Genomic DNA, 17,268 nt, shown 5'->3' on the forward strand with positions numbered 1-17,268 from the left:
TATCTTTAGCTTTTCTTTTATTTGAATTTGGAACAATTAAAGTGAAGATTACTGGGAATTTCAGTTATATTGAACTCAGGACACTTTCTGTGTGTATGTGTGTGTGTGTATTTGAGTAAGATTTTAAAACCAATCAATATGCCATAATCATACATATTTTTTCAAGTTTTGTTGATTTACAGTGCTTTGCTAATTTCTACTGTACAGAAAAGTGATTCAGTTATACATATACATACATTTTTTAAAAAATATTCTTTTCCATTATGGTTCATCATAGATACTGAGTCTAGCTGTTTATGCTATATAGTCAGTCAGTCAGTTCAGTGACGCAGTTGTGCCTGACTCTTTGAAACCCATGGACTGCAGCACATCAAGCTTCCCTGTCCATCACCAATTCCCACAGCTTATTCAAACTCATGTCCATCGAGTCAGTGATGCCATCCAACCGTCTCATCCTTATCCCTTCTCCTGCCTTCAGTCTTTCCCAGCATCAGGGTCTTTTCAAATGAGTCAGCTCTTCACATCAGGTGGCCAAAGTATTGGAGTTTCAGTTTCAGCATCAGTCCTTCCAGTGAATATTCAGGACTTATTTCCTTTAGGATTGACTGGTTTGATCTCCTTGCAGTCCAGGGGACTCTCAAGAGTCTTCTCCAACACCACAGTTCAAAAGCATCAATTCTGTGGCACTCACCTTACTTTATAGTCTACCTCTCACATCCATACATGAGTACTGGGAAAACCATATGTTTGACTAGGTGGACCTTTGTTGGCAAAGTAAATTACATCTCTGCTTTTTAATACGCTGTCTAGATTGGTCATAGCTTTTCTTCCAAGGAGCAAGGGTCTTTTAATTTCATAGCTGCAGTCACTATCTGCAGTAATTTTGGAGCCCAAGAAAATAAAGTCTGTCACTGTTGCCATGATTTCCCTATCTATTTGCCATGAAGTGATGGGACTGTATGCCATGATCTTTGTTTTTTGAATGTTGAGTTTTAAGCCATCTTTTTCACTTTCATCAGGAGGCTTTTTAGTTCCTTTTCAAATTCTGCCATTATGTATGCTGTCCTCTGCATATCTGAGATTATTGATATTTCTCCCAGCAGTCTTGATTCCAGTTTGTGCTTCATCCAGCCCAGTATTTTGCATGATGTACTCTGCATATAAGTTAAATAAGCAGGGTAACAATATACAGCCTTGACGTACTCCTTAGGACCTTGTTTATCTATTACACATGTCATACCTTACATCTGCTAGTCCCAACCTCTCACTCTATCCCTCCCCTAACTCCCTCCCCCTTAACAACCACAGATAGGTTCTCTATGTCCATGAATCTGTTTCTGTTTCTTAGGTTCATTTGTTTCATATTTTAGAATGCACATATAAGTAATATCATACATAATCATAGACTTTTAGAGTTGAATGAAACTTAGAGATTATCTGAGTTAGCCCCAAGACCAGGGAACTGAGGCTTTGAGAAATTAAATAACTTAATTAATTATGAAAAGCCATTTGGGGACCAATATGGGATTAGGACCAAAGACTTCTGTCTTTCACTCAGAATTCTTTCCACTGAATCAGGATGCTTGCAATCCACACTGCAAGTTTCTGATCGTTAATTCAATTGAGACCATAATGACACCAATGCATTGCTGCTAAACTATTTAGAAACTACTTGAACCATGCTAGATCCATTCCAAATCTAAAATTCTGATTATAAAGAGAATGTAAAAAATATACAGGTTAACTTAACAATTACCAGTCATTTGGTTCATTTTATTGCTGTACTGCACGTATTTTCTTTTTTCAAAATACATTTCCAAGGACAGAAAAACAGGGAACTTTATATATATATGTATATATATATATATATACATATATATATATATATACACACACATACACACACACATATATATAATTGGCATGAAGCGAAAGCCAATTTATTTTAAAATTTGAATTTAATTTCTCTCTCTTTTTTTTTTCGGTCATGCCACATGGCTTATGGGATCTTAGTTCCTGACCAGGGACTGAACCAGGGCCATCAGCAATGAAGATGCAGAGTCCTAATCACTGAACTGCCAGTTAATTCCATAAATTTTATTTCTGATACTATTCTTTTGACTGTTCATCTTAATTTGTTAAGCTCAGAGAAGTCATTTTTACCTTTTGATTATATATAAAATGGAGTGAATGCATAATTATAGAAATACTGTATTTAGTACTTATATAATATCACTAAGGATTCAACTTTAAATATTTCTCCCAAATTTTATTCTCAGCCTTTCTGTCTGCAATTTTTGCCAAAGTTACCATCATTCCCTCTTGAGTTTCTTATCTATCTTACACAAATAATTCTACATCTGAATCTCTGACTCCATTGTTTCCCCTGAACTTCAGCCTGTATTTATTTTCTCCTGCTGTATATTTCTACCTGGATGCCCATCTGGCACTTAAACATCATTTTGGCTGGGATACACTTACCATCTTTCAACTATTAAACTTGTGCCTTCTGCTGAATTCCCTATTTTTGTTTATAGAACAGTTATCTTCTCTTTCACTTGATCTTAGAGCCTCAGAGCTAACTTTGACTTTTGTATCTTTTTCATGTTGTGTAGCCCATCAATTGCTGGTTCTACGGCCATGTTATTACTGTCTTATTCTTGAATCCGAAGACATGGTACTTGCCTTCTGGTTTCAATTTTATTCCCAACATTATAGAAGAAGATTATCATTCTTTCTTGCTTGGTAGCCCTAACTTGACCTTCCTGCTGTAGTGTCCTATTTCAGTCCATTCTTTTAAAGACATTTTTAGCTTACTTTTTCTATTACAATGGAGAAAATATAGGAAATACAGAAAGGAAAAAGAAAACAAAGTGCCTATATTCCCAATACCCAAAGTAATCACTGTTAACATTTTGGTCTATATTCTTCCAATTTTTTTCTGTGATGTGTGCATAATGTTTTTAAATATACTATTTCAATTCTAACCTATATATTACTCCCAAACAATTAGAGTGTCATTCTTGAAGACTAATTTTAATATCAAATGATTTCATTATTTACAGTTAAAAAGCTTAAAATTCTTTGCATGGTCTTCAGTCTTGACCTGGACAATCCATATCCTTTAGACTCTTCCAGGTTTGTTTCCAAAGGATCCTATCCTGAACCTGCAAAACAACCCCTTTAGTTACTTGCCAGTACATGCTACAAGCTGCAGTTATTTCCTGTTCATAACATAGCATTCCAAATGCTATTTCTACCATGAAGCCATCAATCACCTGCCCATCCCCAACCTCTACTCCTTAGAGTTAGAAGTTCTCTTTCCCTCTTTTGAACTTCTGTAGTACTTGGAACATGCACTTATTCTAGAGAATTATTTTCTGGTGAACACATCTCAGGGTTATGTATTTTTTAACACGTAGCATGATGTCCTTAAGCATAGCAGGTATCCGGTAAATGATGAATGAATAGTTAAACACTGCTTTGGGGTCATTATACCATTGATTAAACTCATAAGAAAACTAAGATTTTGTAGATGTAGAAAAAGCTTAAACATATAGGACTTAGAATAGAAGGAATTGAGTAATGAGACAGAGTTAAAAACTGAAATGCTCTAAATCCAAGTTTGTTTCTTATCCTCTGGGCTATGAATGACTTAAGTTCAGTTCAGTCAATCAGTTGTGTCTGACTCTTTGAGACCCCATGAACTACAGCATACCAGGCTTCCCCATCCATCATCAACTTGCAGAGCTTGCTCAAACTTATGTCCATCGAGTCAGTGATGCCATCCAACCATCTCATCCTCTGTCATCCTGTTCTCCTCCTGCCTTCAGTCTTTCCCAGCATCAGGGTCTTTTCCAGTGAGTCAGTTCTTTGCATCAGGTGGCCAAAGTATTGGAGTTTCAGCTTCAGCATCAGTCCTTCCAATGAATATTCAGGCCTGATTTCCTTTAGGATTGATTGGTTTGATCTCCTTGCAGCCAAGGGATTCTCAAGAGTCTTCTCCAACACCACAATTCAAAAGCATCAATCCTTCAGTGCTCAGCTTTCTTCACAGTCCAACTCTCGCATCCATACATGACCACTTGAAAAACCATAGTTGTAGATTGGAGGTTCCTAAAAGCCCTCCTTGAGTTTGTGGAGCAGGTTTTGCTAGAGTGGCTCATAGAACTCAGAGAAACATTTAGTTACCTTCACCGGTTCATTATGTACTTAGTCCAATTCTTTGTGACCCCATGGACTATCTCCCACCAGCCTTCTCTGTCCATGGGGATTCTCCAGGCAAGAATACTGGAGTGGGTTGCCATGCCTTCCTCCAGGGGATCTTCCCGACCCACAGATCGAACCAGGGCTTCCTGCATTGCAGGTGGATTCTTTAGCAGCCAAACTCCCAGGGAAGTACAATCAATCTTTGGTCACTGGTAACTGAACTCTGTCTCCAGTCCTTCCCTTTTCCCTTGAGGTCTGGGATTAGGGCTGAAAATTCCAGTTCCATCAGGTTTCATTCTTCTGGCTATCAGCCCCTATACTAAGGGGTTTTCTAAGTCACCATATTAACATAAACTCAGATCCCTGGATCAGGAAGATTCCCCTGGAGAAGGGAATGACAACCCACTCTGGTATTCTTGTCTGGAGAATTCCATGGACAGAGGAGCCTGGTGAGGGCTACAGTCCATGGGATCACAAAGAGTCAGACACAACTGAGCAGCTAATACACACACACCTAACACACACACACACACACACACACACACACACACACACACAGAGGCATGGTTGGAAGGGACTTGTCATGGATGACAAAAGATAACTCCTTTTACTTTCCTAAGTTACCAAAATATTAAAATATTAACTGATTCTACTTTATCTTATTTTCCTTCATGATATTTCTTAGTACCTGACATAGCAATATTTATTTGTCTCTCTCCACTAGAATGTAAGTTTTATAAGAGTAGGAAGGAGCCTAAAGCTTTGTCAGTTCTGGGCAGATATTAAGCAATTCATAAACATTTTCGGGATGAATGAACATCTGAATAAAGAAATGACTAAAAATAATTTGAGAAAACATTAGAGGTCTGAGTATTTTTCTATAAGGAAGCTGAATATTAATCAGATTTGAAAAAACCTGTATTAGAGAGTAAGTTATGTATATTATAATCATTACAATTTTTATACCACACGTGTTTAAGTTGTGCAAAATGAAGGCTTCAAAAGATTGGTTAAATCCATTCGAATAGTTCAGAATTTATGTAAATGTAGACACTATTTTTATAGTGGTCTTAATTTTAAAAATGAACTGTTTTCCCCAAAATGAATGCATAATTTAAAGTTTCTCGCCACATATAAAACTATCAGGCAAAATAAAACCTTTTGGTATTAAGTTTAAGAAATCTAAAGGAACAATTCCTTTCCCATTTGTCTCTCAACCTAAACTCATTTTATTTTTCTTTTTTTAAGAGGGGGAGAAAGTAATATTTTTTTTACTTTTTAAGCACACGTAGTCTTAAATGATGACTATGATTGTTTTCATATAATTTAATATCAGTTAACTCAGAAGTAGTCTGCAAGGTATGATGATAAGTCCCAGATACTTCTGCATTATTTGCTTAAGTAGAAGTTAGATGATCACTAAAGTCCCCTTCCAGTTCTCAAATTCTGTCACAATTGGCTGTGTGATCATTTGGCATAAAGAAAACACTTCATTTTCACAGTGAAAGTACCATAAAAATGGTTCGTTACCTCAGCATAACAGTTAAGTATTAGTGACAGACAGTGATAAAAACTATTCAAAACCAGTTTTCTGTTATTTTCTTTAAAGATAGTTTTAAGTCTGTGTGGGAGGTTGTATTATAAGATCAGAGGATGAAAAATATCAGAGTAGTCCTAACTTTGAAAAAGTCCGATCACCAATTTCTACTTTTTTCTTCATTGCTGTAAAATGTAGATTTTACCTGCCACTGTGTACTTTCTGGGAACAAAATAATGAATACAGTAATAGAAATTTACACAGGCAGATTTACTGTGAAACTTACATTTCAGAGCTCCTTATTTATACCGGCTCCTAAGGTCCTATACCTTATTCTTGTACGGAAAGTTTATAAAAAAATTTTTCTTAAAGAGATCTCCAAATTTGTATCCATAATAACTGAATCCTCCACCACTATTTATTCAAGTATATTTGGAGAAATAGTGACAGAGAAGTTCAATCTTATATTAAATTAAACTTTTCTTATCACCCTCCAAAATAGAAAACTTTTTGGTGTTTTGAAGTCTGATTTAGGCAGCTTGATTCAGAAAAAAAGTTTTCTGGAGTGAAAAGTTAGAAGGAATTTTAATTTGGGAAAACAGTACTACATAAGTGTGCTTTAAATTTTTTTCATTGAAGGATAGATAACTTTACAGAATTTTGTGGTTTTCAGTCATACATCAACAAGAATAAGCCATAGGTACATCCATGTCCCCTCCCTCCTATCTCCCTCCACACCCCTCCCTTCAGCCTGTTAACAGAGCCCCTGTTTGAGTTCCTTGAGTCATACAGCAAATTCCCACTGGCCATCTGTTTTACATATGGTATTGTAAATTTCTATGTTACTCTCTCCATGTATCTCCCCTTTTCCGTACTCTTCTCCCCCATGTCCATAGATCTGTTCTCTACATCTGTTTTTCCATTGCTACCCTGAAAATATATTCATCAGTGCCATCTCTTTAGATTCCATATATATGTGTCAGTATACAATATTTATATTTCTCTTTCTGACTTACTTCACTCTGTATAACAGGCTCTAGGTTTGTCCACCTCTTTATGCATAAGTATGACTTGACACTGAACTTTTCTGAGATTGAATTAAAAAAAATTGTGAAATGTTTGATCTTTAAAATTCTTTCCTATATGAAACATTCTTTTTATTTATTTTTAATTGAAGTATAGTTAATTTACAATGTTTTGTTAATTTGTGCTGTACAGCAAAGTAATTCATTTATACATATATATATATATATATATATATATATATATAAAAATTCTTTTCCTGTCCTTTCCAATTATGGTTTATCACAGGATATTGAATATATTTCCCAGTGCTATATAGTAGGACTTTGTTGTTTTTCCATTCTATATATTGATACAGTAGTTTGCATCTGCTAATCCCAAACTCCCAATCAATCCCTCCCCTACTCACCATCCTGCTTGGCAACCACAAGTCTGTTCTCTGTGGCTGCGACTCTGTTTCTGTTTCGTAGATAAGTTCATTTGTGTCATATTTTAGATTTCTGCATATATGTAGCATCCAATATGAAGCTTTCTTACTTCCTTTCTTAATGCTGAAATATTGTGGATTTTCAGTCTAGTTGGCTCCAGGTTTATTGTTGCAGAAGTGTGACTACAACATTGAAAAGCAACTAAGATCTTCTCTGAATCATCTTTCTTGAAAGTTTCTGGGAAAAGGGAAAACATGAAAAATATTTATATTTCTGCTCTCTATCAAGTGTATATTAAGTTAGAATGTCTGTGAAAAATAATTTATTTGATTATCACTGTTGGAGGATTTCCATTCCTCAGAATAAAGCGTGAGGAAAAGTATTTCAGTTCCACATCTCTGATGCAATCTTTTCCTCTAAGCTAGCTGGATTGTTCAGCTGGCCCAAGAGCTTGAGACCTGAAATTCTACATTCTTGGCACAGTTCTGAGTTCTCACTATAAATTTAATACCTGAGGTTGCAGGAGGTCAAGGAAGAGGGGGAAAAATAATTTCATGCATATCACTTCATCTTCAGTTAATTCTTACAATGTTATCCTCTTGGAAGGAAAAATGTTCTAGTTCAGCTTTTGAGGGAAGGATGAATTTAAAGATCATTTCCAGTGTTAAGATTGGAGTGGAAAAGGGAAGGAGAGTCAGCAGATTTTTATAGACTATCTGTTGTATAAAGATGCCACAGGGACCAGCAGTTCCACTCCTAGGAATATAATTAAGAGAAACCAAATATGTGTACACAAGTGATTATAACAGCAGCATTCATAATAGCCCCAAAGTGGAAACAACCCAAATATCTATCAACTTATAAATGGATAAACAGTGTGGTATATCTATACAATGGAATTCTCATCAATAAAAAGAAATATTGAGTCATGCTACAACATGGGTAAATCTTAAAAACATTATGCTAGGGAAAGAATCCAGTCACAAAAAAACCACATATTATATGATTCTATTCAGATGAAATGTTCAAAACAGGGAAATCTATAAAGACAGATTAGTGGTTGCTAAGGAATGGAGAGGTTGGGTGGGAGAGGTTAATAGTTGAAGGAAATAAAACTTTTTTGTGGTGATGAAAATGTTCTAAAATTGTCCATGGTGATGCTCTCACACATTGGTGAATATACTAAGAGCCGTTGTTCACTTTAAATAGATGAATCATATGGTATGTGAATTCTGTCTCATGAAAATGGGGGAATATAGTGATTAATCAAAACATAGATTTACACATGTATCCTCCTCTGAAGAAAGCACTTGTCATCCAGTTATACTACTTATACCAATATTTAAGTATTTAAAACTGAAAGCAAAAAGAAAAAACAGTTGACCTTAGAAGAGAGGTGACATTTAGCTAGACTGTGAGAATAGTTGGGATGTGGATATTCTAGGCAGAGGGATTAGCATAAGCAAAGACAAAGGTATGATGAAGCAGCTGTAGTAATTCATTTTTTTCATGAGGTTTGAGGCCAGCTCTGAATGTTAGTTAGGTAAAGTTAATGTTTCTACTGTAGGCAGTATGGAAACATGGAAGTATTTTGAACAGAGCTGTGATACTATCTTAACTATGCTTCAGGAAAATGATTGTAATAATAGTGTTTTAAAGATGAATTCCAGAAAAGATAGACTAGAGGCTAAAAGAGCAGAAACAAAGGAGAGAGATAACAAATGCTAATAGAAAGGGAAAGTGAAGAACAGATAAAAAGAAATATTGACACACACTTGTGATTTAATTGAATGTTAAGGAAAATGAGAAGGGAAGAGTCAGAAAGTTGATGTGAGCCATTTAGTAAAGGGGCTTCCCTGGTGGTTCAGCGGTAAAGAATCTGCCTGCAAGACAGGAGACACAGGTTTAATCCCTCAGTCAGAAAGATCCCCTGGAGAAGGAAATGGCAAGCCACTGTACTCTTGCCTGGGAAATCCAATGGACAGAGGATCCTGGCAGACTACAGTCAATAGTGTTACGAAGAGTAGGACATGACTGAAGTGACTGAGCATACATGTACATTTAGGGAAGAAGCCAAATAGATAGTTGAAAGAATGGGACTGGGGTTTAAAATGATGGCCAGAAGTTTCTACTGACAAAGTGTTACTTGAAACCATTAAGTGGACAGAAATTAGGATAGCAGCCTACATCACACAGAGGCCTTTGGGCAAATACCTGGAGGAATAACATTGATTTAGAGATCAGAGAGAAGAGGAGCTACAGAAGGAATAATGTGGAAAAACAGGAGAGGACAGTTTCAGGGAACCCAAGGGACATTTATAAATAAAGAAGGAAGATGGTTAAATGGAGGAAAAAAACAGAACATCTTAGGTGTAATGGATAGACTTTAGGAGTATGGTTTTCAGCCCTAATTGCCGTGTGCAGTATTCTAGTGGGGGAGGGGGAATGATAAAACCAAGAAAGTTTAATTCCTAGAAGTCTTAAAGAGTTTATTTTAAAACATTTATAGATCTGTGTAACTGCAGATGGAGAGAGTACCGATTTTAAGGAAAATTATGTAAAAATGAATAAGTATTTAGAGAGAAGAAAAATACTCAGTGTGTGTGTCCATAGCATTAGAAAAATATTTTCTAAGAGAGAACACCTCCTGCATTTAAAACTAGTCAGGACATGAAGATATTAGTAAATGCCTTATTTTAAAACTACTTTCTCAGAAATTTCGCAACTAGTCTTCATATAACAAGGAATGTTTTAGTTCCTTGAAGCTATAGTCAGACTAGATTAGTAGGACATACATGCAGACATTGTAGTTTTTGACTGGGTGATGCTTAGGTAAAATGTGATGCTGAATTCAGGCAAGTTTTAGCTACCAGTTTATCTAAAGCATTCCACAGCCATAGAATCAGAGGGAATAACAAAATAATGAAAAATTAGTTTATAAGTATAGATGTAAGAGGAGATGAGGATATCCTCTGCAGGAGGAATGTGCAAATGGGAGTCAGTGCCTTTTTTTATAGTATTTTTCCCTCTGTAGGGATTTCATCTCCAAAGCTAGTCAGGCATCCCCAAATTATTTCAATATACGTAAATTTTAAATTATTATATTCTTTGACCCAATAGTTCTACTTCTAGAAATACATTCCAAAAAACCCCAAAATGTAAATGGACAATAAGACAAAGGTCTTCAAAACACAGTAACCTTTAGTATTTGAACAAAAGATTGAATACAGCCTTGATTTCAAATTATGGAGAAACAGTTGTGAATGAATTGTGGCATTGCCATAGATAAACATTGAACAGCTTTTAAATGATTTTTGTGAATAGTTTGCCATGTTTGGTAACATGGCAAAATGCTAATAATCTAAAGTTAGATAAAAGAGGTTGACTGGTGGAATCATGTGTATAATATGATCTCAGAGGTATAACAAAAAAATATATATGCATGAAGAAATAAATATGTTCATGAAGAAAACAATCCCAAATTGTTAATGAAGTTTTATCCTAGTAGGATTATGGATTTTTTTTTCATAATGGTGCATATTTCCCACTCTACATTGGGCATGTACTTCTTTAATAGATAATAAAGAATTATCACTACCCCTCAAATCTGAGAGATGAGTTATAGAGAGACTAGGAAAGGGAAGATAGATGAGTCAATTTAAATCATCATGCCTATCAGAAAAGCAATTCAAAATATAAACCTTAGTGACAGAGAATCAGTAGCATCACTATATGCTGTCAGATTAGTCTTGTCTACTGGTAGCCTTTATTGAGTTCCTTAGACTCAGACAGACCAGTGGAAGCCATACTGTAGATTCTGAAATCTAAGGACTCATTTGTCTCCCTGATGTTGTTTATGCCAGAGTAGCCTGGGTCTTTGTTGCGAAAATTTTACCTTTTACATTTGTCATCCACAAACTGATTGATTAAGATAAAATTTTAACTTTGTAATATTACATTTGTAACTACTTAAAACTGTCATGTTATCAGTTACTGCTTCTTGAATTTTACCCCATAATTACATATTTTATTCTTCTTTTTCCATAGGTGCACCATAAATACAAAAGACTGAAGTTATAAAAGAGAAAAAAAAAGATTGCTGCTATAATGACTCTGAACAATACAGTATATTTTGTCCCATATATGAAAAGGTATTGTCTATAGATTTATAACTTAGCTTTCTCCTACAAAATGGGAGCAAATGGTATTTTCTGGTTTTTCTACAGTGAACTCTTATTATATTTATACAAAAAATTAAAAGAATTAATAAAATTGGGATAAAATATTCTTTTATAAAAATGTTTTTGTTTCAAATTATTTCCTTATGAAAGTGAAAGTTGCTTAGTCATGTCTGACTCTGCAATCCCGTGTACTATACAGCCCATGGAATTCTCCAGGCCAGTATACTGTCCAGAACAGCCAGAAGCAGTTCCCTTCTCCAGGGGATCTTCCCAACCCATTTTCATTATTTTCAATGATGGCATAAAATATGGATCATTACCGGCTAAAGTTATTTTATTTTTATTATTGTTATTTACAAAAATATATATTGCTTTTTTGTTGTATATTTATAGCTTTTGCTTCATAATTCTACTTTGAAATAATTTTTTTTTCATGTTAAAGTAACAGGCTTTGCAAAACATTTAGAAAGTACAAATAAGCAAAAAGAAGAAGATAAAAAATAACCTGAAATCCCAACTCCTACCTCAGCTAAAACACAAGGCTACAAAGAAATTCAAATTTGTAGGTGAAAGAAGCCTTGTTTCCCATCTTCACTGTTGCCTGTCTCTTGTACTGTACCTTACTTATTGTTGTTCTTGTTTAGTCAGTAAGTTGTGTCTGAGTCTTTTGCGACCTCTGTCTTTGTGACATCTGGCTCCTCTGTCCTTGGGATTTCCCAGGGAAGAATACTGGAGTGGGTTACCATTTCCTTCTGCAATGTATCTTCCCGACCCAGGGATTGAACCCATGTCCTGCATTGGCAGCAGATTCTTTACCACTGAGCCATGTAGGAAGCCCACTCTACCTTAAACCCTGCCTCATTTACTAAAATAAATCAAAGCAAAACAAGTAGAAACTGCCTTGTAGAAGAATAACACTTGGTCAGAGAATTCCCATTCTTCCAGGAATGTATAAAGATGACTGTTTCCTTATGCTCTCACCATAAAATGTATCTTTTCTTTATTACTTTATCAATTTGGTGGGTAAAATGAGGTTTTTTTGTTATTTTACTTTATATTTCTTTGATTACTATTGAAATTATATATGTTTCATATCATTAATAGACACTGCTTTTTTTCTTCTTCAATTTCCTATTTATGTCCTTTGAGTGTGTGGGTTAGTATGTGTATGTATTTATATGTTTACTTATCTGATGTTAAGAATAAATTAACTGGGACTTATTTTGCAAGAACAATCTCTACTTGCTGTTCAATTTTATTTATTTCAACTTTTTAAAGCAGTAATTATTGACATACTGTAATCTGAACATATTAAGTCACAGTGTTTTAACGTGTGTGTGTGTATGTGCATCCATCATCATAATGAAGATAGTAAACATATTCATCACTCCCAAAAGCTTCTCATATCCTTTTTCAATCCCTTCCTCACACCTCTTCTCACCCTAGCCCTGTCCCTAGGAGACTACTGATGTGCTGTCACTCTAGGTGGCATTTTCCAGAATTTTATGTAAATGAAATCATAAAATATATTCTCTATTTTTGTTCTGACTTCTTTCACTCAGCATAATTATTTTGAGAATTATCCATGTTGTAACATGTATCGATAGTTCATTTTATTTCTGAGGTGCATTCCATTGTCTGAAAGTCCCACAAATTTTTTATCCATTTGTCTGTTGATGGATATTTGGGTTGTTTCCAGTTTTAACTATTAAAAATAAAACTGCTTTAACTTTTGTGTGCTGTGCTTCTTAAGGACATTTGCTTTCATTTTTCTTGGGTAAATACCTAGGAGTGGAATAGTTATGTCATATGGTAGATGTATGTTCAGTTTTTAAAAAACTGCCAAATAGTTTTCCAAAGTATTTCTACCACTTTTACATCCCACCAGCAGCATCTGAGAGATATAGTTACCTCAAATTCTTACCATCACCTGGTATAGTCTGTCGTTTTAATGTCAGTCTTTCTAATAGATTTGTAGTAATATCTTATTGTGGTCTTAATTTGTACCTCCCTAATCAATAATGATATTAAGCATCTTTTTTTTCCCCTTAGCTGCCATCCATTTATCTTTCTTGGTGAAGTGTGTGTTCTAGTCTTTTTCTCATTTTTATCTCCAAATATTTCCTTAGGTCCTTTCTCTCTCTCTCCTATTCTCAGACCCCTATAATGCAAATGTTGCTGTGTTTAATGTTGTCCCAGAGGTGTCTTAGGCTGTCTTCATTTTTCATACTTTTTTCTGTGTTCTGCAGCAGTGATTTCAACCATTCTGTCCTCCAGGTCACTTACCCGTTCTTCTGCCTCAGTTTTTCTGCTATTGATTCCTTCTAGTGTATTATTCATCTATTTGTTTGTTCTTTGGTTCTCATAGGTCTTTGGCAGACATTTCTTGCATTTTCTCCACTGTTATCCCAAGATCTTGGATCATCTTTATTATCATTATTCTAAATTCTTTTTCTGGAAGCTTGCCTATCTCCACTTCATTTAGTTGTTTTTCTGGGGTTTTATCTTGTCCTTTCATCTGGGATATAACTTTCTGCTTTTTTCATCGTGATTAACTTTCTGTAATATGGTTTTTGTTTTAGCCGCTGTGGGACTGTGCTGCTTCTTGCTTCTTCTGTCTGCACCCTGATGGATGAGGCTAAGAGGCTTGTATAATCTTCCTAACGGCAAGAACTGGTGATGGGGAAAACTGGGTCTTGCTCAAGTTGGCAGGGCTTTTGCTCAGTAATGCTTTAATCCAATTATCTGCTGATGGTGAGGTTGCACTCCCTCCTGTTAACTGTTTGGTCTGAGACGACCCAGCCCGGGGGTCTAAGGACTCTGTGGTAGGATTAATAGCTAACTCCAAGAGGGTTTACATCAAGGGGGACCTTCCCAGCCTAATGCCGCCAGTGCCCCTGTCCCTGTGGTAAGCCCCTATTGATCCACACCTCCACAGGAGACTGTCCGACACTAGCATGTAGTTATGGTTCCGTCACCTGTGGGGTCACTGCTCCTTTCCTCTGGGTCTTAATGTGTGCATAATTTTGTTTGTGCCCTCCAAGATGGGAGTCTGTGTTTTCCCCAGTGCTATGGAAGTCCTATAATCAAATCTTGCTGGCAAGATTCCCTGGGGATTCCCAGTCCCTTTGTTGAATCCTCATGCTGGGAAGCCTAAAGTGGGGTTCAGAATCTTCACAACAGTGGTATAACTTCTTTGGTATTATTGTTCTCTTTTGTGGGTTACCTACCCAGCAGGTATGGGATTTGATTTTATTGTGATTGCACCCCTCTTCCTGTCTCGCTGCAGCTTCTTCTTTGTCTTTGGATGTGGGGTATCATTTTTTGGTGGGTTTCAGCATCCCCTGTCAATGGTTGTTCAACAGTTAGTTGCAATTTTGGTATTCTCACAGGAGGAGATGAGCGCATATCCTTCTACTCTGCCATCTTGAACTGAAAGTCTCTCACCCTCTTTTTCTCATTTCTAAAATTGGGTTGTTCATGTTTTGAGGATTCTTTATATTTTCTGAATGCATATCCATCATGAGACATGTTTCTCAAAGACCTTCTTGTAGACTGTGGCTTCATTCTATTAACCAGGTCTTTCAAAAATAATATGTTTTTAACCTAACTTAACCTTTTTTTCCTTTATGGATTGTGCTTTTATTTTATAGACTTTTTAAAGATTGATTTATTTAGTTAGTTATTGTTATTATTTTTTTGTCTGTGGTGAGTCTTCATTACTGCATGAAGGCTTTGATACTGGAAAAGACACTGATCCTGGGAAAAAAGTTGAAAATGTTAGTCACTCAGTCCTGTCTGACTCTTTGTGACCCCATGGACTGTATGAAGGCAAAAGGAGAAGGAGGTGGCGGAGGTTGAAATGGTTAAATAGCATCTCCAACTCAATGGATATGAATTTGAGCAAACTCCAGGAGATAGGAAAGGACAGGGAAGCGTGGCAGGCTGCAGTCCATGGAAGTTGCAATGAGTCAGACACTACTTAGTGACTGAACAACAACGACAGAAACAGTTTTATCCAAAATTTAGATTATATTGTAAACTAAAATTAAGCTAATTTGTTTTTTAAAATGACTACTTATTACCTACTTCGAAATCAGTGCTCATTGTTTTTTTGCATTTGTCCAAGTAACCTTCCCAGTATAGAAACTTAAATACCACTGCTGATGCTCTAGGTACAGCAGATCACACCTAAATGAATATACTTCAAAAGCAAAATTATTGTTGCATAAAAAGGTAGCAGCTGAATTGTAATATATTTTAACACATGTTTTTTCCACCAAACTTTTCTCTCTGAATCTATATAGTATCAACCACCCCCTACCCCAAATTAGATATCAGTCTACAAACTCCAAAGCACATTGCATGTCTTACCTCTATTGTCAGTCATGTATCTGGGATAAATATGTAGTCACTCCATAGGAAAAGCTTTCATCATGGAAGTCAAGGAAGATCCAGCTGGCATGCTGGCCAAGTGACATTTTCCAGTTGCCTATTGCAGTTGTCATCAACTAGAGAAAGTATCTATGTAGCTAATGGTCAGGAAGGATATATACTTCGCCTTGCAGTCTTACAGACTGTTTGATTAGCCCATTAATGGGAGGATCAATTCAGAATAATCATGTTTATATTTCTTAAGACCCGTTTTGGAAATTTTTTCTTTTGAGTTTTTTTCCCCTTATATAATTGATAATTTATCAGTTCGTTCTCTTCTCAAAAATCTGTCATTGATATTTTGATTTTCTTATCTTTACTTCCCATTTGTTTTAGCTATCTAGGACAGAAGTCTCTCTGTTTTATTTTATTTGTTTTTGGTTTTTTTAGCTTTATATTTTTATTGGAGTATAGTTGATTAACAACGTTATGATAGTTTCAGGTGTACAGCAAAGTGAATCAGTTATACATATACATGTATCTATCCTTTTTCAAATTCTTTTCCAGTTTAGATTGTTACATGATACTGAATTGAGTTCCCTGTGGTATATAGTAGGTCCTTGTTTATTATCCATTTTTAGGTATAGCAGTGTGTACATGTCAATTCCCAACTCCCGACTATCCCTTCCCTGCACCCTTCCCCTCTGGTAACCACAAGTTCCTTTTCTATGTCTGTGAGTCTGTTTGTTTTGTAAGTACATTCATTTATATCATTTCTTTTTAGATTCCACTTATAAGTGGTATCATATGATATTTCCCTTTATCTGTCTGTCTTACTTCACCCAGTATGACAATCTTTAGGTCTGTCCACGTTGTCTCAAATGGCATTATCTGTTTCTTTTTAATGGCTGAGTAATATTCCATTGTATATATGTACCACATCTTCTTCTTCCATTCCTCCCTCTATGCACATTTAAGTTACTTCCCTATGGTGGCTGTTGTAAACAGTGCTCCAATGAACACTGAGGTGCATGTATCCTTTTGGACCATGTTTTTCTCTGGTTATATTCCCTGTGGGACTGCAGGGTCATCTGGTAGTTCTATTTTTTAGTTTTTCAAGGAGCCTGCATACTGTTCTCCATAGTGGCTGTACCAATTGACATTTCTACCCTCTCCAGCATTTATTGTTTGTGAATTTTTTGATGATAGCCCTTTGGACTGGTGTGAGGTGATATCTCATTGTAGTTTTGATTTGCATTTCAGATATAATTCTGATACCGTACAATTCACCCATTTAAAGAGTACATTTCAGTAGTTTTTAGTATATGAACAATTATACAACCGTCACCACAATGAATTTCAGAACATTTCATTATACTAAAAAGAAAGCCTGTATCCTTTAGCTGTCAACCCAACTCTTTCACCTCCTAGCCCTAGGCAACCAAAAATCTACTTCCTGTCTCTCTAAATTTACTTGTGATGGATGTATTATATAAATGGAATCATACAATACATA

The 17,268-nt window shown here is 35.7% G+C and overlaps 1 protein-coding gene across 13 annotated transcripts in view; it reads left to right on the plus strand.

Moving 5' to 3' along the window:
• TAOK3 (TAO kinase 3) overlaps nt 1-17,268 on the plus strand; it is a 185,680-nt gene that overhangs the window by 83,603 nt on the left and 84,809 nt on the right. For all 13 annotated transcript variants that reach the window (XM_027956529.3, XM_060400770.1, XM_060400766.1 and 10 more), the window contains one exon: nt 11,245-11,348. The gene's annotated coding sequence lies outside the window, so the exon portion shown is untranslated. The remainder of the gene's footprint in view (nt 1-11,244; nt 11,349-17,268) is intronic.

This window comes from Ovis aries, chromosome 17 (genome assembly GCF_016772045.2).
Source record: "Ovis aries strain OAR_USU_Benz2616 breed Rambouillet chromosome 17, ARS-UI_Ramb_v3.0, whole genome shotgun sequence".
NCBI classification, from domain to species: Eukaryota; Metazoa; Chordata; class Mammalia; order Artiodactyla; family Bovidae; genus Ovis; species Ovis aries.